Source organism: Scyliorhinus canicula, chromosome 15, assembly GCF_902713615.1.
Source record: "Scyliorhinus canicula chromosome 15, sScyCan1.1, whole genome shotgun sequence".
In the NCBI taxonomy this organism is placed as follows: Eukaryota; Metazoa; Chordata; class Chondrichthyes; order Carcharhiniformes; family Scyliorhinidae; genus Scyliorhinus; species Scyliorhinus canicula.
Genome location: NC_052160.1, coordinates 82,076,271 through 82,104,216, shown reverse-complemented (window position 1 = coordinate 82,104,216; position 27,946 = coordinate 82,076,271). Strand labels below are relative to the sequence as shown.

General features: G+C 47.2%; 1 long non-coding RNA gene and 1 other non-coding gene across 2 annotated transcripts; both read right to left on the bottom strand.

The window, feature by feature from the left end:
• Positions 1-20,754: 20,754 nt before the first annotated feature.
• LOC119979030 lies at positions 20,755-21,690 on the bottom strand. The gene is made up of 2 exons (XR_005463623.1): positions 21,593-21,690; positions 20,755-21,365 (listed from the first exon to the last, which is right to left on the bottom strand). It is a non-coding gene; the product is annotated as an uncharacterized LOC119979030 (long non-coding RNA).
• Positions 21,691-24,618: 2,928 nt separating this feature from the next.
• On the bottom strand, positions 24,619-24,690 carry trnah-gug. The gene has a single exon. It is a non-coding gene; the product is annotated as a tRNA-His (tRNA).
• Between the last annotated feature and the right edge of the window lie 3,256 nt (positions 24,691-27,946).

Genomic DNA, 27,946 nt, shown 5'->3' with positions numbered 1-27,946 from the left:
GTTCCTTCTTTTTCCCAGAACTGATATCACATCTTCTCATAGTCGATTTCTGATCCTTCCTTTCCTTTCCTTGACTTTTCTATTTCCAGTTATAGGGTGGCTTCCAACCATTATAAATGCTGGCCACATCACATAAACTAATTAAAAATAACAATTATCCACCATAAGCCCACTGCCTCTTACAGCTTCCTTGATTACACCTCCCGCTACCCATTTCCTGTAAGGACTATTCCATTCTCCCAGATTTAGTACTATTATTATTATTATTATATTATTATAAGAAAGTCCTAAAGGATATGCATAACTTTATTGCTGGTTCTTCCTTTTACGAATGCATAGTTTGTTGTTCGCATCATCATTAATTGGTTAACATTATTCAAAATGCGACACTAAATAAAAGTTTCACAGTTTGATCTGAGTCTTGCCGCGCCTTCATTTTGTTTGTATCACGATGAGCAATTTTCAGGACCTCCGGACCATCTAAATTCAAAAGTAGGCCAGCACAAAGGCAGTAGCTCCTCACTGAGGTCAACTTGTCACAGAGTGTGAACTTTGGAATTTGGTGAGTCAGGGAATATTTAGGTTTAATTTAGGCTTCATTGCTTTCTAATATACAGTCTAGTTTGCATTTAGAATTGAACTACAATTTAATAATAATAATCTTTATCAGCATCACAAGTAGGCTTACATTAACACTGCAATGAAATTACTGTGAAAATCCCCCAGTCGGCACACTCCAAATTCCCTAACAAGCATGTCTTTGTGACTTGTGGGAGGAAACTGGAGCGCACGGTGGAAACCCACACAGGCACAGGGAGAATGTGCAGACTCCGCACAGACAGTGACCCAAGCCGGAAACCACCACAGGAGCAGTGTGACTGATTGCTTGGCGACCCGATGTTGATCCACCCATGGGTTGCGACACGCACTTTGACAAACCCTGCTGTAGAGACTGGGGAACTGATGATTGAAAACAAGGAAATAGCAGGGGCATGAACAGATATTGTATGTGTGTCTTCACTGTTGAATACTTAGAAAATGTCCCAAATTTCCTTGGCAATCAAGAGGTAAGCGGGGGGGGGGGGGGGGGGGGGGATTTAAAATAATCACCATCGCTAGGAAACGGTGCTGAAAAAAACTGATAGACCTAAAGGTTGACAAGTTCCCAGAACCTGATGACCTGCATCCTAAGGTCTTAAACGAAGTGGCTGCAGAGATAGTAGGGACATTGGCTATAATTTTACAAAATTCCTTAGATTGGAAAGGAGGGAAACAGAAGGCAGAAACTACAAGCCAGTGAGCCTAACTGTCACAGGCAAATTGCCAAGGAGATTATAGTAGGATACTTTGAAAATCATAATGTGATCAGGCAGAGTCAATGTTGCTTTGTGAAAGGGGAAACACTTTTAACTAATTTATTCGCGCTTTTCTGCAAGTCACAAAAAATGCGGATAAAGAGGAACTTGTAGATGTGCTGTACTTGGATAGCCAAAAAGCATTTGATAAGGTGACACATCAAAGATTACTAAGAAAACATGGTGTGGAGGGTAATATATTGTATGGATGCAGGAGTGGATAGATAACAGGAGCAGAGAGAAGGGATACAAGGCTCTTTTGTGGTTTTGGCCAACTAGTGGAATTACAAACACCAGTGCCAGGTCCTCAACTATTTACCATCTACATTAATGAGTTGGATGAAGGGACTGAATATATGCCAGCTCCATTTCCAGTGACATCAAGATAGGTAGAAAAGTTTTGTTTTTATTGTTACATTTTTGATCCATGGATGGTTTATGGACCTGTGTCTTTAGGGCAGCCTTTACCTTTAATTCAAGCCAAAGGAAGCAGTGGCCTTTGCCTTCAATTAAAACAGAAGATTCCAGGGAGCTGTGCTGATTTAGACTGTGATCACAGACTGGCCAGTGTCAGCGTTTTCATTGATTTCGCTGGTGGCAAATGAATTGGCCCAAAGGGTTGTGCTCTGCCCGATAACAGGTGGTGATGGGATCTGATTACACTGGAAAGTTTTCAGAGTTATGAGGTTCCAGTTTGGTTTCACTTTTTATTCTGCAGCCTCGATCAACTAAAGATGTGCAAGTTAGGTGGATTGGCCATGATAAATTGTCCTTAGTGTCCAAAAAGGTTAGCTGGGGTTATTGGGTTACGGGCATAGGGTGGCGGCATGGGCTGAAGTAGGGTGCTCTTTCCAAGAGCCAGTGCAGATTCGATGGGCTGAATGGCCTCCTTCTGCACTGTAAATTCTATGATTCTATGATTCTATGAAAGTGTCTAACAAACTCTCTCCAAAAAGATCGAACTAATTATTTCCATAAGACCATTGTGAGGGCCGACTCTCTCTCTCCAGCAAGTCTAGGTGTCATTCTCTCAAGACTGCAGAGGCCTGGTGTCAAACCGTGAGCTACAAGCAAGGTTTGATGTGAAATAAAGTGTATCTCTGGAAAGATATAGGCTTGAATGTGAAATTCAAGCTGAGGTCCCAGTTTGATAAGAAGTAAAGGGTCTCTCCAGAAAGCTTGCCTGTAAGTACTGCATGTAAGCCTGTGATCAGGCAGAGTCAATGTTGCTTTGTGAAAGGGGAAACACTTTTATCTAATTTATTTGCGCTTTTGTGCAAGTCACAAAAAATGTGGACAAAGAGGAACTTGTAGATGTGCTGTACTTGGATAGCCAAAAAGCATTTGATAAGCTGCCTGTAAGTACTGCATTTTCTAATCTGTGGGGAACCCTGAATGAATGACTCTGTAAGAAAGACCATTACCAGCTGTAAACCAGAGGCCTTGATTAACCAGCATGCTGTGAGGAAAATGTGCTAAAGAACCACCTTTTGAAGCAAAGATTCTTATCTTTTGACCTTCATCCTTGTCATTTTTACCCCTTTCCACTACTTTGTCTGTCTTGAGTGTGTGGGTAGAGGGTGGGCCAGTTAAAGGGGGTAGTAGGTATTAGCTTGTTGTTATCCAGTTGTATTTACTGTATATTTCAGAATAGTTCCTAGTATAAATAAACAGCAATTTTGTTTCAAATTACAAACCAGGTGACTAATTATTGGGCAGCCAAGGGCCAAAGCATTCGGGAATTATTATCAGAATTATTGATTAATTCACTTGTGTTGTGACCCCGGGATGGTGAGGCTGAAATTAACTGCGCACTCTCCCAGGGTGGCGTAACAAAGTAGAGAGTCTGCAAAGATACATCGATAGATTCAGTGAGTGGGCAAAAAAAAGGCAGATGGGGTATAATGTGAGAAAATGTGAACTTATCCACTTTGCCAGGAAGAATAGAAAAGTAATATGCTATTTAAATGGAGAGATTTCAGAACTTGATGGTACAGAGGGATCTGGGTGTCCTGGTACATGAATCACAAAACGTGAGTGTGTGATCAGGAAGACGAATGGAATGTTAGTGTGAATTGCAAAGGCAACAGAACATAAATGTAGGTACATTTTATTGCAGCTGTACAGGGCCTTGGTGAGACCATGGGCTGGATTCTCAGCTCCCCAGGCGCGTGTTTCTCGGCAGCGCACTCTCACTGGTGGCGGGGTTCCCTTCTCTCAGTGCTTGTCCATGGGGTTCCCTATTGAAGCCACCCTATGCCGTCGGGAAACCCATGGACAGGGGTGTGTTGGCAGCAGGAACAGAGAATCCCAATGGCTGGAGAATTCCGGCCCATATCTCAAATACCTTGTACAAATTGTGTCTCCTTATTTGAACAAAATATGTATTGGTGTTAAGAATAGTTCAGAAAAGGTTTGTTCGACTCATTCCTGGGATTAGGATTTACCTTTTGTGGAAAGGATGATCCGTTTGGGCCTGTAACATTGGTGTTTAGAAGAATATGAGACGATTGGGCAGCATGGTAGCACAGTGGTTAGCACAGTTGCTTCACAGCTCCAGGGTCTCAGGTTCGATTCCTGGCTTGGGTCACTGTCTGTGCGGAGTCTGCACATCCTCCCCGTGTCTCCGTGGGTTTCCTCCAGGTGCTCCAGTTTTCTCCCACAGTCCAAAGATGTGCAGGTTAGGTGGATTGGCCATGCTAAATTGCCCTTAGTGTCCAAAAAAAGGTTAGGTGGGGTTACGGGGAATAGGTTATGGGGATAGGGTGGAGGTGTGGGTTTAAGTAGGGTGCTCTTTCCAAGAGCTGGTGCAGATTTGATGGGCCTCATGGCCTCCTTCTGCACTGTAAATTCTATGATTCTATGATACATATAAGATCCTGAAAGGATTTGATAGGGTGGGTACCAGGAGGATGTTTCCAGTCTCCAGGAGGAAACTACAACTAGGGGTCACACTTTAAGGATAAAACTGAGAATTGGAGAGTCTTTTCTCCCTGAGAGGATGATTAGGCTGTGGAATTCTCTTCCCAAGTGAGCAGTGGAGATTGGATCATTGAATTTATTGAAAGCTGAGTTTGACAGGTTTTTGATTGACAAGGGAGCCAAGGGCTAGGTGCACCGGCAGGAAAGTGGAGTTGAGACTGTTAATAGGATCCAAACTGGTTGGTGAAGTGCAAAGTGAAAACCAAGATATAGTCTTTTTTGATTGAGAACATTTATTGACTTGTTCAGTTTCACAGTTCTCCTCCAGTGTTTCAGCTGTCTCTTATTCATATGTGCTAAACAAAAATATCCATCACCTGTTTCTCTTAATCTTAACAATGTAATTGACGGGCAGCACGGTGGCCTAGTGGTTAGCACAACCGCCTCGCGGCGCTGAGGTCCCAGGTTCGATCCCGGCTCTGGGTCACTGTCCGTGTGGAGTTTGCACATTCTCCCCGTGTCTGCGTGGGTTTCGCCCCCACAACCCAAAAAAAAAAATGTGTAGAGTAGGTGGATTGGCCACGCTAAATTGCCCCTTAGTTGGAAAAAATAATTGGGTAATCTAAATTTAAAAAAAAAACAATGTAATTGACATGACATTAACAGAGACCACAAAGAGATCAGCATGATCCTATGGAATGGAGGAGTCAGCTGAAAGAGACAAATGGCCTATTCCTGCTCTGAAGTCCTAAGGGCGAGATTCTCCCATATGGGGAGAAATCGTAAGGCTGGCGTCAAACCCGGGCGGGTTTGACGCCAGCCCCCCCCTTCCCGACCGGGAACCGATTCTGGTCCCCGGTCGGGGCTAGCAGCCCGACGCCGTGAGCTCCGGCATCACGGGCTTAACGAATTTCGTTAAGCCCGCTTGCCGGAGTTAGCGCCGGCTGACGCGTCATATGACGTCAGTCGCGCGTGCGCGGATTGGAAGACTCCAACCCGTGCATGCGCGGATGACGTCATCGCGCATTTGCACGAAACCCGCGCATGCGCGGGCCGGGTTGCCCCTCAGCCGCCCCGCGAATGGATACTGCGGGGCGGCAGAAGGAGAAATAGTGCGCGGGCATCGGGCCCGCTGCCCGCGATCGGTGCCCACCGATCGCGGGCCCATGGCACCCTTGGCACGGCCGTGGTACTGCCGTACCAATCGGTGCCATGGTTATAAAATGCGAGTGTTTACGGCCGTTTTTACGAACGGCCAGACCAGGTGTGTTTGCCGTTCGTAAAAACAGCCGTAAAGGGCTGGGAACTCGGCCCATCTATCAGCTGTGAATCGCTGCCGGCCGTAAAAAAACGGCGGCAGCGATTCGTGTCGGGAGTTGGGCGTGGGGGGGGGGGGGAGAATAGCGGGAGGGCGTCGGAACAGCGTGGCCGTAAAATTTTACGAGCCACGCTATTCTCCGCACCGTCGGGAGTGCGGAGAATCTCGCCCTATGTTCCTACGTGTGGAAGAGTTTGCGAGGGGGTTTTGGGGGACAGCGAGGTATCTGACAACAATCATTGTCTGAATGACTGAGCCAGCAGCTGTTTTCTGGTTGTCCTATCCAGTACAGCTGGCCTTACTTCAGGGTAGGTTCATGACCAATGGCTGCAGCGACATCCAGGTTGGCATCATTCAAATCTTTTTTTTTTAAATAATTTTTATTGAAAAATTTTGTATTTATACAACAATGAACCGTAATAAAATACCAACAATAACAATAATGATAACAATCATAAACATTCACCCATCCTCAATGAACACCAAAACATATTAACAACAACTTAAATTAACACAATGTTAAGTTACATAACCATAGAAGAAATAGAAACAATAAGGAACACCCCAACTCCCCCATTCCCCCCCCCCCCCCCCCCCCCCCGGGTTGCTGCTGCTAGTGACCAAGATACCTATCTTTGAGCCAGGAAGTCCAGAAAAGGCTGCCACCGTTTATAGAACCCTTGTACTGATTCTCTCAGGGCAAATTTGACCCTCTCCAATTTTGTCAATCCCGCCATGTCACTGATCCAGGTCTCCACACTTGGGGGCCTCGCATCTTTCCACTGCATCAAGATCCTCCGCCGGGCTACTAGGGGCCAAAGGCCAGAACACCGGCCTCTTTCGCCTCCTGCACTCCCGGCTCCACCGCAACTCCAAAAATCGCGAGTCCCCACCCTGGTTTGACCCTGGATCCAACCACCCTCGACACCGTCCCCGCCACCCCCTTCCAGAATTCTTCCAGTGCCGGGCATGCCCAGAACATGTGGGCATGATTCGCTGGACTCCCCGAACACCCGGTGCACCTGTCCTCACCCCCAAAGAACCTACTTATCCTAGTCCCGGACATGTGGGCCTGGTGCAGCACCTTGAATTGGATGAGACTAAGCCTCGCACATGAAGAGGAAGAGTTGACTCTCTCCAAGGCATCCGCCCAAGTCCCGTCCTCTATCTGCTCCCCAAGTTCCCCCTCCCATTTAGCCTTCAGCTCCTCCACTGACGAGTCCTCCACCTCCTGCATCACCTTATAGATGTCAGACACCTTCCCCTCTCCGACCCACACCCCCGAAAGCACTCTGTCCATCGCCCCCCGCGAGGGCAGCAAAGGGAACTCCCCTACCTGTCGCCTAGCAAACGCCTTTACCTGCAAGTATCTGAACATGTTCCCTTGGGGGAGCCCAAATTTATCTTCCAGTTCCCCTAGGCCCGCAAACCTCCCGCCAATAAACAGGTCCCTCAGTTTACTAATGCCCACCCTGTGCCACCCCCTAAATTCCCCCATCCCCGGGATGAACCGATGATTTCCACCTAATGGAGCCTCCATCGAGCCCCTTGTTACCCCCCATGCCGTCTCCACTGTCCCCAGATTCTTAGGGATGGGCTTGGGTAGGGTGTGGGCTTGGGTAGGGTGTGGGCTTGGGTAGGGTGCTTTTCCAAGGGCCGGTGCAGACCCGATGGGCCGAATGGCCTCCTTTTGCACTGTAAATTCTGTGATTCTGTGATAATCTGTCTTCCCTTGTCCAGGCCTGGTGAACAAGTGATGATTGCCAGAGTTCTAATGAACAAAGGCATCATCAGCATTGCTCCACGCTCTGCAATAGAATATAAGATGTTAATTTTGGCATTGCCGCTAATTATCATAGCGTTCAATGAATGGTACCACTCCCTATGTATGAATCTCCATCAGTTGATGCCTTGAGTGGCACTTTGTTCCCCTGGTGAGCCTCCTCACCTGGGCTCCAGAAAGGCAACATACCATGTGAGTCTCTCAATCTTACACTTCACTTCACCTCATCCTTTCTTTGAACAGTCTCTTGTCTCGTACCTCACAGTTATTAGCATTGATGTTTGTTTATCAAGTAAACACCTGTTCTTTTTTCTTTATAAATTTAGAGTGTCCAATTTGGTTTTTTTTTCCAATTAAGGGGCAATTTAGCGTGGCTAATCCACCTGCCCTGCACATCTTTGGGTTGTGGGGGCGAAACCCTAGCAAACACGGGGAGAATGTGCAAACTCCACACAGACAGTGACCCAGAGCCGGGATCGAACCTGGGACCTTGACGCCGTGAGGCAGCAGGGCTAACCCACTGCGCCACCGTGCTGCCCCTAAATGCCTGTTCTGAATGCTCATTATTAAACTTTTCTTTGTTTTTGTTACAACCACCACGGAGGTCACAGGGTGCGGACCATCAGGTTCCCCATGACCTTTTCTAAGTATGAACTTCCCTGGTAATAGGGTGGGGCTTAACGAGGAGAGCCTGCGCAGTATAAAACCCCCAACCTAAGTGAAGGGGAGGGCGGGAGAACCCTTTGGTGAGTGCATTAGTCTAATTTACATATGTTAATAACCCCAGTTTTTGAATCTGACCTATCGATTCTTTGTGGTCACTCTATGGATTCTACAATTTTTTTTCACAGTCCTTTTCTCAGAATATAAGAACATCAAAAAGAGGAGAAGTAGTAGTAGCCAGTACTGGGAGTTAGAGGGAGTGGAAACTACAGAATGGGATCTTTGGACAGAAAGACTTGGAGATGGGAATTGTGGAGGGAAGGAGATGGGAATTGTGGTTGGGTGAAGGAGGGTATCACGTGGTGTGGGGTCTGGGCAGAGGGAGATGTGAATGGGGCTAATAATAATCATCTTTATTTTTGTCACAAGTAAGGGCAGCATGGTGGTGCAGTGAGTTAGCCCTAATGCCTCACTGCACCAAGGTCCCATGTTTGATCCCAGCTCTGGGTCACTGTCCATGTGGAGTTTGCACATTCTCCCCATGTTTGTGTGGGTTTCGCCCCCACAACCCAAAGATGTGCAGAGTAGGTGGGTTGGCCACGCTAAGTTGCCCCTTAATTGGGAAAAAATGAATTCACTCCAGGAGAAGGCCACCCATTACTTCTGGGAGCAGGAGAAAACTGGAGGGGGACAGACGGACCTGCAGTCCCTCGCCGTGGCTGAGCAGGAGGCCCTGGATGTTGTTGGCAGCCCAGTGGAAAGGGAGGTCGCCAGGGAGGGGTTAAGTCGCGGGCGAGGATGTGAGACCCCACTGAGTTGCCATTCTCCATGCCCCGTGTGTCAACCCCCCCCCCCCCCCGAACAACACCCCCACCACCCTCACCTCCACCCCCACACCACCCTCACTTCCACCCCCACCCCTGTAGTGATCTGTATATCTGCTGGTATGTGAGGGGTTAACATCTGTAAGATAGTGCTAGACAACCACTAGGTTGCAGCACCAGATCTATGTATATAAGCTACACTCAGGAGATTCCGCCTCTTCGTATCAGGAGTGACTAGTGAACAAAGTGTTAGAGATAAAGCTTAGTGAGCAGGTGTAGTTAAACATTATTCTTATTTATCTAATCTTCTGTTATAGTTGTAGAGGAGTGAACAAACTCAGTTATTTATAATCATTACCATAAACAGTATTTGCTTAATTTGAAGACTGATAGTTTTACTGAACATCAACCATCAAACCATTCTGGAAGTGAGCAAAAGAATAACAAGATATTACTATAACGTAATATAGCATGGAACCAGGTCTTGGCTTTGAAAATACTAGCCAGATAGATTGGGAAGATCAAGAAAAGAAGAAATTAGTGGGAGCTATTTAACTGGGGCAGCGTCACAGCAAACGGATCCTTCGCAGAAAACCACCTCTATGGACTACGCACAAGCTCCACATCAACTCAAGACAATCGGTAATCTAAATTCTAATTGGAAATTGTTAAAGCAACAATTTCAAATCTACTTAGAAGCTACTAATTTCACCACCGCCACTGATGCTCGGAAAATTGCATTGCTTCTATCAATGGCAGGACAGCATGCGATTGAAATATATAATTCATTCCTATACTCTGAAGGTCAGGACAAAAGCAAATTTGTCATACTGAACAGACCGGACTACTGCAAAGAAGTATACCGACAACTCAACAACCAGGAACACGACAGACAGTTACCCGCAGATCCAACCAAGGAACACATCCGCCAACTCAACAGACTGATCAAGACCTTCGATCCAGACCTTCAGAGCACCCTACGTGCTCTCATCCCACGTAATCCCCGCATTGGAGATCTCTACTGCCTCCCGAAAATACACAAGGCCAACACACCAAGCCGTCCTCTCGTTTCAGGCAATGGGACCCTGTGTGAGAATCTCTCTGGCCACATGGAGGGCATCTTGAAATCCATCGTACAAGAAACGGCCAGCTTCTGTCGCGACACGACGGACTTCCTACAGAAACTCAGCACCCATGGACCAGTTGAACCAGGAACATTCCTCGTCACAATGGACGTCTCGGCACTCTACACCAGCATCCCCCATGACGACGGCATTGCTGCAACAGCCTCAGTACTCAACACCGACAACTGCCAATCTCCAAACGCAATTCTGCAACTCATCCGCTTCATTCTGGATCACAACGGCAATTCACCTTCGACAACAAGTTCTTCATCCAGGCACACGGAACAGCCATGGGGACCACATCCGCACCTCAATATGCCAACATCTTCATGCACAAGTTTGAACAAGACTTCCTCACCGCACAGGACCTTCAACCGACGTTATACACCAGATACATCAATTACATTTTTTTCCTTTGGACCCACAGCGAAGAATCACTGGAACGACTACATGATGACATCAATAAGTTCCATCCCACCATCAGACTCACCATGGACTAGTCTTCAAAATCAGTTGCATTCTTGAACACACTCATCTCCATCAAGGACGGTCACCTCAGCACTTCGCTTTACCGCAAGCCCACAGATAACCTCACGATGCTCCACTTCTCCAGCTTTCACCCGAAACACATTAAAGAAGCCATCCCCGATGGACAAGCCATCCGTATACACAGGATCTGCTCAGACAAGGAGGTGCGTAACAGACATCTACAGATGCTGAAAGGTGCCCTTGTACGAACTGGATATGGCGCTCGACTCATCGATCGACAGTTCCAACACGCCACAGCAAAAAACCGCACCGACCTCCTCAGAAGACAAACATGGGACACAACTGCAGATTGCCCTTCGTCGTCCAGTACTTTCCTGGGGCGGAGAAACTGCGACATCTTCTTTGCAGCCTTCAACACATCATCGATGAAGATGAACATCTTGCCAAGGTCAGCCCCACACCCCCACTACTGGCATTCAAACAACCGCACAACCTCAAACAAACCATTGTTTGCAGCAAATTACCCAGCCTTCAGAACAGCGACCACGACACCACACAACCCTGCCAGGGCAATCTCTGCAAGACGTGCCAGATCATCGACATGGATACCACCATTACACGTGAGAACACCACCCACCAGGTACGCGGTACATACTCATGCGACTCGACCAATGTAGTCTACCTCTTACGCTGCAGGAAAGGATGTCCCGAAGCGTGGTACATTGGCGAGACCATGCAGACACTGCGACAATGAATGAACGGGCATCGTGCGACAATCACCAGGCAGGAATGTTCCCTTCCAGTCGGGGAACATTTCAGCAGTCAAGGGCATTCAGCTTCTGATCTCCGGGTAAGCGTTCTCCAAGGCGGCCTTCAGGACACGCGACAACGCAGAATTGCCAAGCAGAAACTTGTAGCCAAGTTCCGCACACATGAGTGCGGCCTCAACCGGGATCTTGGATTCATGTCGCATTACATTCACCCCCCACCATCTGGCCTGGACTTGCAAAATCCTACCAACTGTCCTGGTTTGAGACAATTCACACCTCTTTAACCTGGGATTACCCCGATCTCCAGATCTGTAAAGGTTTGATTACCCGCAAATGCTCGCATTCCAAGCATTGTTTGGCATCTTTGACTTTGCCTATATATATATATATATGTTTCTGAAACCTACCTGTTCATTCACCTGAGGAAGGAGCAGTGCTCCGAAAGCTCGTGTTTGAAACAAACCTGTTGGACTTTAACCTGGTGTTGTAAGACTTCTTAATGTGCTCACCCCAGTCCAACGCTGGCATCTCCACATCATCATCAAATTGTAAGAGAAACGGGCAGCACGGTGGCCTAGTGGTTAGCACAACTGCCTCACGGCGCTGAGGTCCCAGGTTCGATCCCGGCTCTGGGTCACTGTCCGTGTGGAGTTTGCACGTTCTCCCCGTGTCTGCGTGGGTTTCGCCCCCACAACCCAAAAATGTGCAGAGTAGGTGGATTGGCCACGCTAAATTGGCCCTTAATTGGAAAAAATAATTGGGTAATCTAAATTTAAAAAAAAAAAAATTGTAAGAGAAACAATGTAAGAGGCTATTAAGACAGCAACATCTAACGTTACATTTAGAACATAGAACATACAGTGCAGAAGGAGACCATTTGGTCCATCGAATCTGCACCGACCCACTTAAGCCCTCACTTCCACCCTATCCCCCTAACCCAATAACCCCTCCTAACTTTTTTGGGACACCAAGGGCAATTTAGCATGCCCAATCCACCTAACCTGCACATCTTTGGACTTTGGGAGGAAACCGGAGCATCTGAAGGAAACCCACACAGACACGGGGAGAACGTGCAGACTCCACACAGACAGTGACCCAGCAGGGAATCAAACCAGGGAGCCTGGCGCTATGAACCCATAGAAAAATGCTTACATAGAACATAGAACAGTACAGCACAGAACAGGCCCTTCGGCCCTCGATGTTGTGCCGAGCAATGATCACCCTACTTAAACCCACGTAACCCGTATACCCGTAACCCAACAATCCACCCATTAACCTTACACTATGGGCAATTTAGCATGGCCAATCCACCTAACCCACACATCTTTGGACTGTGGGAGGAAACCGGAGCACCCGGAGGAAACCCACGCACACACGGGGAGGACGTGCAGACTCCACACAGACAGTGACCCAGCCGGGAATTGAACCTGGGACCCTGGAGCTGTGAAGCATTAATGCTAACCACCATGCTACCGTGAGGCCCATGAACATGAGCTTAGCACATGAACAGAGTAAGAATCAATACAATGAATATTATACCCGTGAAAAAGGCGCGAAAATCCACCATGAGGTTGAGTGTGTAAAAAAGGTGTCGCAATCGATGAAGCAGCATGTTTTGGACGGCAGCCATCTTGCGCGCACACTTGAACCCTGTACATGTGCACTACATCAGAAAATGCGAGACAGAGGGCAGCACGGTGGCACAGTGGTTAGCACTACAGCTTCATGCGCCGAGGTCCCAGGTTCGATCCCAGCCCTGGGTCACTGTCCGTGTGGAGTTGGCACATTCTCCCCGTGTTTGTGTGGGTTTCGCCTCCACAACCCAAAAGATGTGCAGGTTAGGTGGATTGACCACGCTAAATTGCCCCTCAATTGGGAAAAAGGATTTTGGTACTCTAAATTGAATTAAAAAAAGAAAATGCAAGACAGAAGAAACCCGATCTGTGCATGTGCGGAAGTGTCGCATGAGCCAGAACATCGACGTTATGACATGTTCTAGATGTGGAACCGCCCATTTAAAGAGGAAATGTCCAGCTCATGGTAGAACATTGTTCTAAGTGTGGGAAACTGAATCATTATGCATCTCAATGTAGATCTTCTCTCCAATTTCATACTCCCAAACAAAAGTCCAGGAACATCAACGTTGGAGTGTCGATTCAGCAGAGAAAGCAACCAAAGCAATTTTTCTTCAGACAGTGGCATTTTTTCACTCGAAAATACAGTTTCCGTAGGAATTATAGAAAGACGTGAGGAACTTGAAGAAAAGCCAAGCAATCCTCATCAAGTCAACACAATCAACACTAACAATGAATGGAATTCTGTAGTACAAGTTAACAATAATCCTATCATGTTTAAACTTGACACCTGAGCTTCAGCAAATCTACTGTCAAGAATAGATCTCTGTAAGATTCCAGAAGAACCTGAGATACTTCCAGTTGCATGTAGACTGAAGGACTACAACGCCAACGAGATCGCTTCAATTGGATCGTGCCATTTGAAAGTCACTAGCAAACAAATCAAAAAAAATGATAATTCAAAATCGTAACCAATAATAAATCGTCTTTGTTAGGAGCACAAGCAGCCAAAAACTTGCAGCTTGTACAAAGAATATACACAGCAACTCAAGCTATACTAAGTACGGGTGAAGGAATCCAACAAATCTTAAATCAGTACCCTGATGTATTCAGAGGTATGGGCACATTACCGTTCCAGTATATGATTTTATTCAAGAAGGATGCCAAGCCAGTTATTCATCCACCTAGGAGAATTCCTGCTCCTTTGCAAGAAAGGTTAAAACCAGAACTTGACCGACTTCAAACCCAAGGTATTATATCTCGAGTCACACAGCCGACTGACTGGGTCAGCTCATTGGTTTGAGTAAAAAAATGTCTGGAGATCTTTGCCTCTGCATTGATCCTAAAGATCTCAATATAATATATAAAGGGAACACTATCCCATACCAAAGCGAGGTGCACCATGACCTGGCAGATATGTTGCACTGTCTCCCTGCTCAGCCAAAGTCTTCGATGGCACGCCTGTCCGGCAGGTTCTTGAATGACAGGCGCTGCCAGTACACATAAGGCCTCATGCGGCACCTCCTTTGTACCTTCTCCTCCTCTTCGGCCTGTTTGGCAGCCAGCTCTCCATCTTTGGGTGCTGCCTCCTGCTCCTCTGGGACAGGCTGCACTGCTGCAGGCTCTGCTGCTGCACGCTCCGCTGCGGCAGCTTCCTCCTCTTCGAGCAACACCAGCCCGTGCAGCTGCAGGGCATCCCCTAAGGCTGCAACGACCAGGAGGAAGGCCACCACTGCTGGTTGTATTCCAATATCCATTGTCTGCAGGGGGTGAAAGGCCAACGCGTTAGCATGGTGCATACTCCCATGCCCAGCCAGATCCATTGGGCTACATGGTGGTCTCAGTTGGCACTGCGGGTTGCCCCTGCATGCAGGGGGAGGACCGGTGTGCAACATAGGGGGAAAATTGCCCCCATTACCAATCTGGTGGCAGCACGGTGACGCAGTGATAACACTGCAGTCTCACGGCGCCGAGGTCCCAGGTTCAATCCCGGCTCTGGGTCACTGTCCGTGTGGAGTTTGCACATTCTCCCCGTGTTTGGGTGAGTTTCGCCCCCACACCCCAAAGGTGGATTGGCCACGCTAATTTGCCCCTTAACTGGAAAAAATTAATTGGGTACTCTAAATTTAAAAAAAAAAGATTTTCTCTTGTTGGAGATCACCATTGTCAGGTACTTGTGTGCTCCAAAACTTATCAGCCCAAGTCTGAATTTTACTTAGGTTTGACTGCATGCAAGCATGGGCTGCTTCAGTATCTGAGGAGTAGGAATTTTGCTGTGCAATCATTAGTGAATATCCAGGGCAGCACGGTGGCCTAGTGGTTAGCACAACCGCCTCACGGCGCTGAGGTCCCAGGTTCGATCCCGGCTCTGGGTCACTGTCCGTGTGGAGTTTGCACATTCTCCCCGTGTCTGCGTGGGTTTTGCCCCCACAACCCAAAAATGTGCAGAGTAGGTGGATTGGCCACGCTAAATTGCCCTTTAATTAGAAAAAAAATAAAAATAATTGGCTAATCTAAATTTATTAAAAAAAAAAAAAAAAATTAGTGAATATCCACACTTCTACTCTTATGGTGAAGGAACAGTTACTGGTGAAGCAGCTAAGATAGTTGTGCCTTGAACACTACCCTGAGGAACTCCTGCTGTGATGTCCTGGGACTGAAATGATTGGCCTCTGACGAGCACAACCATCTTCCCTTGTGTTAGTTATGACACCAAGAACTGGAGAGCTTACACCCTGATTCACTTCAATTAAGGTTCCTTGATATCAAACTCAGTTAAACATGGTCTTCATGTCAAAGAATGAAGTTATTTTCTTCATGTTTGGCTGTATTGCGGTTTGGCGTTCAGTGGATCAGAACCTATACTAAGCATCAGTGAGCAAGTTCTTGCTGAGTATGCTTTACTTGATAGCACTGTTAATGACACCTTCCAAAATGTTACTGATGATTGACAGTAGACTGATGGGCAATAATTGCCTGGGTTGGATTTGCCCTGCTTCTTTGCCCTGTTTCTTGTGGATAGGACATACCTAGGCAATTTTCCACCTTGTTGGGTGTTTTTACACCAAAAGGTGTAAACTCAAAAGGAAGAGCTTGGCTAGGGAGATACCCAGTACTAGCTTCAGGACTTGGCTTCAGTACTCATCTCCAGAATATTGTCAGGACCCATAACCTTCGCAATATCCAGTATCTTCAGTAATTTCTTGATATCATATGGAGTGAATCAAGTTGGCTTGAAGACTGCTATCTGTGATGCTGAGGACCTCAGGATGAGACAAGGATGGAATCATCCACTCAGCACTTCTGGCTGATTATTGTTGAAAATTCTTCAACCTTGTTTTTTGCACTGATGTTCTGGGCTCACCCTACATTGAGGATAGGGATATTTGTGGAGCCTCCACCTCCAGTTAGTTCCCCACCGCTATTCACAATTGGATGTGGCAGAACTTCGAGATCAGATCCTCTGGTTGTGGGTTCAGTTCGCTCTGTCTATCACATGCTGTTTCAACTGTTTAGCATGCATATAGTCCTGTACAGCTTCACCAGGTGGGTCCTCATTTCTAGGTACGCCTGGTTCTACTCCTGGCATGATCTCCTAGATCCCTCATTGAACCAAGGTTGGTCTCCTGGCTTGATGGTAATGATAGATTGAGAGATATGCTGGACTATGAGGTTACAGATTGTGTTTGAGTACAATACTGATGTTGATGGCCCACACCATTTTATGGATGCCAGCTTTGTGCTGCGGAGTAAGGATGGAACCCTCTTGAGAGACAAAGAAAACATTGTCCTTCAAGGGAGAGAACACTTCGAAGAACTCCTAAATCATGATACAATCATAGATGAGGACGTGTTTGAGGGAATCACCCAATTCCACGTCAAAGATGATCCTGGACTCCCACCAAGCGTGGACAAAGTCAGAGCCGCCATTAAACACATGAAGAATGGAAAAGTCACTGGAGTGGATGAAGCGCACATTTTCAAACTTGGAGGAGAAGAGGTCACCCATCATCTTCATCAGCTGTTCATGAAAATCTTGGGCAGAGAAGAAATTCCTGCCGACCTCAGGAATGTCATCATTGCCATCATCTTCAATAAAGGAGATAAAGCGGACTGTGGGAACTACTGAGGAATCTCCATACTCTCCATCACTGGAATCCATGCTAGCCTCCTTCTCCCAGTCTCTGAAGAAATCCTTCCGGAAACCCATGTGGCTTCCAACCAAACGTGGAACAGCAGACATGATTTTCACTGCTCGGTAACTTCAAGAGAAATGCCAGGAGGAACATCAACCACTCTACATGGCCTTCATCGATCTAACCAAGGCTTTTGAGTCAGTCAATCGGGAAGTGATATGGAAGACCCTGTCAAAGGATGGGTAAACTTCATCAACATCCTCCGACTCCTCCACAACAAGATGTTGGCAACCGTCCTTACCAACGGAAGTATGACAGAAACCTCTAAGGTCAAGCCTTAGAGTCAAGCAGGGATGTATCATCGCTCCCACCCTTTTCTCCATCTTCATCGCCACCATCCTTCACCTTGTCAAGAACAAGCTTCGTGGTGGAGTGGATAGTGCCTACAGGATGGACGGAAAACGTTTCAATCTCAACCAATTGAAAGAAGAAAACGACACTGACATTGCTCGGGGAACTTCAACATGCGGATAACATCACTATCTCCACTCTCTCAGAAGAGAATCCCCAAGCTATGATTGACACATTTGTGGAAGCATGCTAAAGAATTGGTCTCAGCCTCAACTTCAAATCCTTTACCTACTGCCTCAGGGCAAGATCCGATCTCTTTCTCCATCAAGGTCAATGGAGAAAGCTTATCAAACAAGGAACATTTCCGATACCTGGGGAACCACTTCTCCTCTAAGGCCGACATTGATGCGGAGATCCAACATTGTAACGAATCAGCAAGCACCTATTTGGACGCCTAAGAACGAGAGTCTTTGATGACAGGAAAATCCTCGCTGACACCAAGATCTTCGTGTATAAGGAGGGCGTCCTCCCATCTTTTCTATAAAGCTCAGAAACTTGGACTATTACAGACATCAACTCAAGGCCCTGAGAGGTACCATCAACCCTGTCTGAGACAGATTCTCCCCACCAGCTGAGTGGACTGGTGTACTAATGTCAGTGTTCTTGAAGGAGTCAAGGCACCAGCAACGAGGCCATGATCACCTGAAAATCACTCTGCTGGGCCCGCCATGTGCTTAGGATGTCAGAGTCCAAACTGCCACAGAAAATCCTCTTTGCCCAGCTTTTCCAAACAAGAGGAGAACAAAGGATATGCTTCAAAGACATCATAAAGGCTTACCTCAAAAAATACAACTTGAACATCAGTACCTGGGAGACCCTTGCTCAGACAGCTACTTGGCAGAACCTTGAAGGGACACAATTGGTCGCGGACACCCGACAGAAAGAGAAGGCCTGGAAACAGAGCCTGAGAAAGTAAAACTAGCGATCTAGAGTCGAAGGACCGATCCGGCCTCCAAGTGTGGTTAAAGATGGGGCTCTTGGATCGGGCTCATCAGCCATGCAAGAGCCCACAGAACCCATGAGCATTAACACTGAGTTTCTTAGGTCCATCATCATACTTGTTAGTAAATTATCGCCAAAGAAGAAGATTGCCACACAATAAAATGGATAGTCCCCTCAGTGTGAAGACTGGGCTTCATCTCCAGTGGTCACTTCTACCAATACTAACTTGGACAGATGCAGATGTGATGGATGAGAACAATTTCAACTAAATCTTTCCTTCATGTTTGTTCTCTGACCACTTACTGTAGGCCCAGTCTGGCATATATGCCCTTCAACACTTGGTCAGCTGTGGTGCTACTGAGAACTCAGTGATGGAAATTGAACCTCTCAACTCAGTGTACATCTGTGCCTTTGGTACTTTCTGTGCACCTTTCAAATGCTGGTCAACACGGAGGAGCACTGAGGGAGAGTGATAGGTGCTGTCCTTCCCCATGTGTTACAGATGTCTGATCAGCTCTCAACAGAAGTTAAGAGGCTCGACCGGATGCCATAACTTTATTTAGGTTTTAATGTGCTGCAGAAAGATTGATTAGTTCCAGGACTGATAATCTAAGAAAAAGGGCTTGGTTATTTATAAATAAACTTTATTTAAAAATTAATAGACCTGGGGCAGCACGGTAGCATTGTGGAGGGGCAGGACGGTAGCATTGTGGATAGCATAATTGCTTCACAGCTCCAGGGTCCCAGGTTCGATTCCCGGCTTGGGTCACTGTCTGTGCGGAGTCTGCACATTCTCCCCGTGTGTGCGTGGGTTTCCTCTGGGTGCTTCGGTTTCCTCCCACAGTCCTAAGATGTGCAGGTTAGGTGGATTGGCCATGATAAATTTCCCGTAGTGTCCAAAATTGCCCTTAGTGTTGGGTGGGATTACTGGGTTATGGGGATAGGGTGGAGGTGTTGACCTCGGGTAGGGTGCTCTTTCCAAGAGCCGATGCAGACTCGATGGGACGAGTGGCCTCCTTCTGCACTGTAAATTCTATGAAAAAACAAAAGAAAAGAAAACCAGATTCTAACTTTTACTTCAATTCTAACCCTAAGTGATTACATGCAGTTTCTTAACTTTAACTTATTACTTCCCATTAGACAACACATCCAATAAATATACAGCTCTCATTCCACTTACATAGACAGGCAAAGATTATACTTGTATTTATGAAGCAATTCTGTAAGTTTAGTTCCTTTAGAGCCCTTCTCAAAAATCTGCATCTGGAGCAGCTTCCTTCATTTGAAAACAAAATTTTGATTACCCAATTATTGTTTTCCAATTAACGTGACTAATTCACCTAGCCTGCATATCTTTGGGTTGTGGAGGTGAAACCCACACAAACACAGGGAGACTGTGCAAACTTCACATGGACAGTGACCAAGGACTGGGTTTGAACCTGAGTCCTCAGTGCCATGAGGCAGCAGTGCTAACCACTGCACACCGTGCTACACCTGCAGCTTTGTTCATGACCTCTCTGGGTGACCTCCACAGCCGCGTGCTGTAAATGTTCAAAAAAGAATATCTTCCTCTCTCTCTCTCTAAGCTCCACCCATCCCGTCAAACAAAGATTCACCCGTGAGGTGGCTAGATGTAAATACCTTATAGTCATCTTGGCTGATGGCCCACTCCCTTTTTGTTTTACAAAAGAATAGAGCTATGCCATTCATGAGCAACTAACCTTCCATTGATGGAAAAATAGGTCATCAGACTATGTGATGGGCTGATGGCTAATCAAACAAGGTTGTCCCGAATGACAATGGATCTGGAGTGATCATCTTGGCTGACCCAGGCTTCCTGGGCATTCCCACTGACGAGGTTACGTCTGAATGGGACAAGGTAACTCAGGTTGTGGGAGTATCCCTCTAACTCTGCTACTGGCAGCCTTTTCCTTCAGTCCATATAACCCCTAATTGCCTGCTAAATTTTATACCCCAATTCTGGAAGTTCCTAATATCTCCCTATCATGGCACATGTTTGACCTAATGCCATGAAATGAAATGAAATGAAATGAAAATCGCTTATTGTCACGAGTAGGCTTCAATGAAGTTACTGTGAAAAGCCCCTAGTCGCCACATTCCGGCGCCTGTCCGGGGAGGCTGGTACGGGAATCGAACCGTGCTGCTGGCCTGCTTTAAAAGCCAGCGATTTAGCCAAGTGAGCTAAACCAGCCCCAGTATGAGATTTCATAGACTCTGGATATACCTTTTCTGTAACTGTTTGGCACAACTGAGCGGCTTGCTTGGGTATTCCAGAGGGCAGGTAAGATGCACCCATATTACCGTGGGTCCAGTCACACATGGAGTCAGATAAATTCCTGAGGAACACCAATCAAGGAGGTGTATGTTTATAATATTTGGTAGTTTCACAATCATCATCACTGAGACTGTCATTGTATTCCTGATTTTTTTATTTAATTGAATTTAAATTCCCCAGTTTGCCAAGGGTTTTGAACTCGTGCATTAGATCATTACTCCAGGCCTGGAAATTGACCGGCCAGTGACGTCACTCCTATGCTCCACCCTCATTGCAATGTTGATGTTTTTATGTGTGGCGGTGATGTTGAGTCACTATTTAGGCCAGCGTTTCCCAGCTGCCTTCTTGAACTGCTGCAGTATCTATGGTGTAGGTACACCCACTGTGCTGTTAGAGAGTGAGGCTGTATTGGGCAAACGCTTTATTCTTTGAAATGGTTCCCCTGTGGATGTGTGCGGGTAATGGTGAACAGTGGAGGTGTCTGTCAGCCGGAGCGAACCAGCTGGCTCAACAATCCGCACATTCATTGCTGCTGCTGTCAGGGGCGAGGTGGAGCTTCCCAGGCTGCCGGCAGGAAAGCCCCGAGGCCCCGTGCTGCCGAGACGGGGAGAGGAGAATCATTTCGCACGTTGCTCCACCTTTCCTGGCAGTCTTTCCGGACCCATTCTCACAACTGCAGCGCCAGGCTCTGATTTCTCCGGCTTCATTCTGACTGGGCGGCCATATTTCATACAGGCAAATCAGACAGGTGTCGTGAGCTGGGAGGGAGGAATTAGACAGCAGAATAAATAGATGACGTTATCAGTATTATTGAACATCATAAAGAAAAAACACATTAATTAGACCACATTTTAAATTTATAAACAATAATTTTCACTCCTGATTGACATATCAGGCTGGTAGTTAACACGGCGCTTTAATTTTGAATTTATGAATGTAATTCCTTATTTGTAGTAATTAGTGATATAAACGAAGTAGCAAATACTTCAGTTTAAGAAAACATGTTGTCGACTGCTGTGAGGGAGTGGTGGGCGCTCCATCTCTGAGACACACATCGGCCCACATGGAAAGCTCTTGGGAACCATTCCCAGCTGCTGTGATTCTGCAGATGTGTAATAGGGGGAGGGATTAAAGATAATTACTCTTTTATACCGACTCTGTAAACCAGATTCCAGGCACAGGATTAAAATGAACATTGTTGTTGTCACAACTCACTCAGTATGTTGAACTGAGACCATTCCAAGTGGCGAGATCACAACAAAGCTGAATAAAAACAGTGCCGGGAGATCTGAAATAGAAACAGAAAATGCTGGAAAAATTCGGCAGGTCTGGCAGCATTTGTGGAGAGAGAGAAGCAGAACTAATATTTGAAGTCTGGATGACCCCCCCCCCCCCCCCCCCCCATCCTGCTGTTCATTCAGGAGGCCATTCGGCACTGAGACGACGGGCCGAATGGCCTCCTTTGTTCTACAATTATGTGGCCGACGGAGATATGAGGACCGGGACCGGCGTCAGCTTAACCCCACATTTGTAAAACGATCCCTTTCCAACGGAGTCAGTCACTAAAATGTGTCCACAGGGAGTTCAAAGCGGGTGCCAGGACCCAGTCACTCAAACAATTAGTTTGAGTCTCGCTGCGCCCTCTAACTTCAAATGGAACAACCACTGTACAAGGTCGAATGGGAGGGGCTGTGATGCTCTCCACCCACCCCGCCCCCCCCCCCCCCCCCCCCACCACAAACACAAACATGAGTCCAGTGTTGGCATGGGAGTTGGTGTATTCGGCGAAAGAGCCAGCTTTCGCTTTGTGCTTTGAAAATCGGCTGCTTTGTCCTGATTCAGGTTCCAGGACAATCCTGCGGCCAGATACCCCAGTCAGAGTTACCGATCTATCGGCCTTCAGTCTGACTGGGAAGTGAGAGACTCCCGCAGTCCAGAATCTCCCCCTCCCCCCCCCCCCCTGGACAGTGAGAGACTCCCGCAGTACAGAATCTCCCCCCCCCCCTCCTCACTGGACAGTGAGAGACTCCAGCAGTCCAGAATCTGCCCCCCCCCCTCTCACTTGACAGTGAGAGACTCCAGCAGTCCAGAATCCCCCTCCCCCACTGGACAGTGAGAGACTCCAGCAGTCCAGAATCCCCCCCCCCCCCCCTCTCACTGGACAGTGAGTGACTCCAGCAGTCCAGAATCCGCCCCCCCCCCCCCACTGGACAGTGAGAGACTCCAGCAGTCCAGAATCTCCCCCCCCCCTCCCTCACTGGACAGTGAGAGACTCCCGCAGTCCGGAATCTCCCCCCCTCACTGGACAGTGAGAGACTCCCGCAGTACAGAATCCCCCCCCCCCCCCCCTCATTGGACAGTGAGAGACTCCAGCAGTCCAGAATATCTCCTCCCCCTCTCACTGGACAGTGAGCGACTCCAGCAGTCCAGAATCCCCCCCCCCCCCCCCTCACTGGACAGTGAGCGACTCCAGCAGTCCAGAATCCCCCCCCCCCCCCACTGGACAGTGAGAGACTCCAGCAGTCCAGAATCTCCCCCCCCCCCCTCACTGGACAGTGAGAGACTCCCACAGTCCAGAATCTCCCCCCCCCCCCCTCCCACTGGACAGTGAGAGACTCCCGCAGTCCAGAATCTCCCCCTCCTCTCACTGGACAGTGAAATGAAATGGAAATCGCATATTGTCACCAGTAGGCTTCAATGAAGGTACTGTGAAAAGCCCCTATTCTCCACATTCCAGCGCCTGTTCGGGGAGGCTGGTACGGGAATTGAATCCACCTGGCCTGCCTTGGTCTTCTTTTAAAGAGACTCTCACGGTCCAGAATCCCCACCCCTCACTGGACAGTGAGAGATGTCGCAGATTGGCACGGAGGAAGTATTGCCTCTGTGGATCCAGAACAAGGGGCACGATATTAAAGTTTGAAAGCAGCAATGGTGAAAAGCCAGAACTTCCACTTCCAAAACTGAGATGAGATAGATTTGGACTTTGAACATCTGTTAGGTGAGAGCATGAAATGTCAAAGTCCTGGTTGAATGGATATATCACTGCAGGTGCTGGAATCTGAAACAAAAACAGAAAATGTTGGCAGGTCTGACAGCATCTGTGGAGAGAAAATGGAGCAGGTGAATGGGGGTTATATCCACATCAGCGGTGACCGAAGACATTGACCACATTCTCTTCCTCAGAGATTCAGAGAGACATTCCTTTTGAAATTATGTCAAGTTATTCATGTCAAAGCGATTGTATTGGAGATAATTTACCAGTAGGGGCATTCAGCCAGAAGATCTTTGGCCTCAGTCACTGTTGTATGATTTTACTGATCGGATCAGGGTGGCAGTGTCACTTGGGATCCTGCGGGTGGTAACCCTGCCTTTTGCCTTTGAGTTGATGCGCGGTGGACAAGCCACGGTCAAAAAAGTAATTGAGGAATTGATGGCGGCAGAGCTTGACCCAAGAGCTGGAACCTGTGCTTATAGGAATAGGACTTGTATTTCCGCAAACACACATGTGGAAGGCGGTAGGGAATCACCCCATGTAATCTTATCCACTGTCATCATAGATTGATGTGGAGATGCCGGCGTTGGACTGCCGTGAGCATAGTAAGAAGTCTTACAACACCAGGTTAAAGTCCAACAGGTTTGTTTCGAATCACTAGCTTTCGGAGCGCTGCTCCTTCCTCAGGTTCACCTTCCACAGATTCACCTGAGGAAGGAGCCGCGCTCCGAAAGCTAGTGATTCGAAACAAACTGTTGGATTTTAACCTGGTGTTGTAAGACTTCTTATAATAGATTAAAAATGGGAGCTTTTGAAAGCCTTGGAAGATGAAAGTGCAAGACCGCAAGGTGTGGGCATATCGTGTGTGTGATGCGCTCGTCCAAACTGTGGCTCAGCATCTTTCTATCCTTGACCATTAAGTGATGAAGGAAAAGGCTGACACGTGCAAGTTTGCAGGGGTTGAGGAATAACTGGGTCCCTCTAATTAAAGAAAAGATTCCGGTCAGTGCAAACCTTACTGCCGTGACTCGGATTCGAACCGAGGTTGCTGCGGCCACAACGCAGAGTACTAACCACTATACGATCACGGCGCGCTACTGTCCATTCCGCTTGCAATGCTGCCTGTTTCACTGACTGTGTTGACATATGGTTCGAAAGCCAAAGGAGATTGAGATTTTCTGACTGAATTCATGGAAATGGTAATGAACAGTTCTGGAGGTGGAGGGAGGGAGCAGCCTGTTTGATCAGAGTGAGGAAGGCACAGACACACACGGAGTTGTAGCTTTGCATACACTCGACTGGGGACAGGATGTTTCTACCTCTTGTGGTTTCGCAGTTCCCTAGCGCTGTGTTATTTTGGGTAAAGTTCCCATTGCTTTGAGTGTGTACTAAATTACCATTTAAATTCTCGGATTATTTTTACAACTCCCCAGTCCCTTTTACTTCCTGCATACATCTTCTTGTCGTTCAAAAAAATGACTGTGAGCTGTTCAGTCCCCGCCAGCAAGGAAACAGTTATGGCCTGTTTCAAGACTCCCTTGATCCGATCTGGCTTTGGCACGGTACTGACACGCCCTATCCGCTCTTCAATGTGTGCAGCTGTGAGCTGAATCATCTGTGAAAGCCCCCCCACCCCTCCCAAATACTCCTTTGATGTATATATCCAACAATTCCCAATTGGAAGTTACTGCTCCATCGCACCTTCAGACAATATATTCAATATATTCAATTTCATAATATGTGTCCAGGGGTGGCAATCTAAGGGTATGGGGTAGGCCATTTAGAACAGAGATGAAGAGACATTTCTTCACCCAGAGAATGTTGAGCCTGTGGCATTCGCCACCACAGGAAGTAGTCAAAACACCTGTATGGTTTCAAGAAGCAGTTAGATAAAGCACTTAGTGCGAAGGGAATCAAAGGATGGGGGGGGGGGGGGGGGGGGGGGGATCAAGGTACTGAACTTGATGATCATAATGAATGTCAGAGCAGGCTCGAAGGGCCGAACGGCCACCTCCTTCACCTATTTTCTATGTTTCTATTACCAAGAACGAAACATTTGGGTTGCAAAGTCCCCGGCTAGTCCCAGTGGATTACTGAAGATAAAATGTCACATTTTGCAGAACAGATTTGTTCAGGCTAACGAGAAGCGGGTGTTTCAGGTGTGTGACAGTCTTCTAAATGGCTGGCAATGGTAGCTCTCTGAGATACAGAACGCGGATTGAAAGTCCCACAGCAGACTGATATTCCAGTGCAGCCCTGGAGGAGACTTTGCATCTCCCCGGGTGCCGCCTTTGTGTGAGTCATTAAACCGAGGCCTTCCCTCTTATCAAATATCCCATCGCACTATTTGTAAGGCGAACAGGTCAATGTTTATCCCCGTCAGCACCTAGAAAACAGGTCCAAATCCTGGAACACCATCCCTAACAGCACTGTGGGTGTCCCTACCCCACGGTTCAAGTAGGCAACTCACCACCACCTCCTCGAGGGCAATTAGGGGTGGGCAGTAAATGTTACCAGCTACACCTACATCTTGTATATGGATGAAAAATGGTTATCTGGTCATTTATAACAATGATTGCATTTCCCACTGGCTATTCAGAACTTTGGGACTTTCTGGGGGTAATGAAGGGCGCTAGAGAAATTCAGATCTACATTCTCCCTCTCCCAACCGAAAACGGGCTTTAAAGCGCAATCCATTTACCACACAATATATTTCACAATTGTCAGCTGGGCGGGTCCTTAAGCTTCGCCGTGAATGTGAAGTCTGTACAGCTGCCACCGGAAGCACTGTGGTTCGCCTGGCTGTAACTCAGTGAGCGGAATGAGACTCTTTGAGCTGATAAATATTCGTGTGGATCCATGTCGAGGGGAGAGTGATTTAATACACATCAGCTACATAGGCTAGAGATTTGTCCTGTTGGTTGACTTCACGTGCTCATTGCAATGTCACTTTGGTTCAGTTAGTTACTGTGGAGTTTAAATACAATTTCAGGAACCCTTGCAGAGTTGTGATCTGCAATTGGCAGGAAGCAGATTAAAGGAGAATTGGGTATGTAATTCAAAATGACACATTTGCTTGCTGGGGGGCGGGGGGATAATTGAATAGCTCTTTCAAAGAGCCGACATTGTCCTGTGGGCCGAACGACCTCTTCCTGTACTGTCAGATTTTATGATAAAGCAATGTGTCTTGAATATTACTGGTCCATTAGTGGTTCGTTATTGAAGCGGTGGGAACATTTAATCAGCAGCATATCAGCCGGCGCTTCATTGAATGTTGAAATAGTATCGAGGAGCCGAATGGCCACTCTTGTTCCGCAGACAGGAGAGGAAAACGTTAGTATAGGGACCGAGAGCCTACCAGAGTGGGAAATATGGGGAATCCACAGTCTTTCCACAGCAAACAATCCGTCACCTGCTGTTGCCAACTCTCCAGGATTGACCTGGAGTCTCCAGGAATTGAAGATCAATCCCCGGGACTCTGCCGTGTGCAATCCTGGAGAAATATCATCAGGGCATGAAAAAAATAATGATTTTGTCATTTTCTTTGAATATTTCTCTTTACCAGTTATTTAAAAAAATGCAAATTGGAAAAAGGCTGTTTGGCTGACAGTTAAGCATCATCCAATTGAGTCTCTTCACTTTCCAGTTGGTGGAGGAAGGCCGTACCTCACTGGCGTGGATGCCTTGGCCGACTAATGACTGGAACGTGGCATAAGTAATGTGATGAAATCTCCAGGAATACATTTGATCATAGTTGGTAACTCCATGCGATACTCGGCATTCCAACTGGCGAAGTCTCCCTCCCTGTGTTAATTTAAGCAAACCTTTTGCAAACAGATAGAAGGATGGTTAAAAAAGGGACTCAACGCGCGCTATTTTAGAAGCCCATATTGGTGTGTACTCCTCAGAGGATTAGAGATCACTGTCGCACAGTTAGAGCCCACATTATTTAAAACGACTGAATTTGCATGATTGGCATTTAGAATTAGAACAGTACAGCACAGAACAGGCCCTTCGGCCCTCAATGTTGTGCCGAGCAATGATCACCCTACTCAAACCCACGTATCCACCCTATACCAGTAACCCAACAACCCCCATTAACATTATTTTTTAGGACACTAAGGGCAATTTAGCCTGGTCAATCCACCTAACCCGCACATCTTTGGACTGTGGGAGGAAACTGGAGCACCCAGAGGAAACCCACGCACACACAGGGAGGACGTGCAGACTCCGCACAGACAGTGCCCCAGCTGGGAATCGAACCTGGGACCCTAGAGCTGTGAAGCATTGATGCTAACCACCATGCTACCATGCTGCCCCCATGCTACCATGCTGCCCATATTAAAA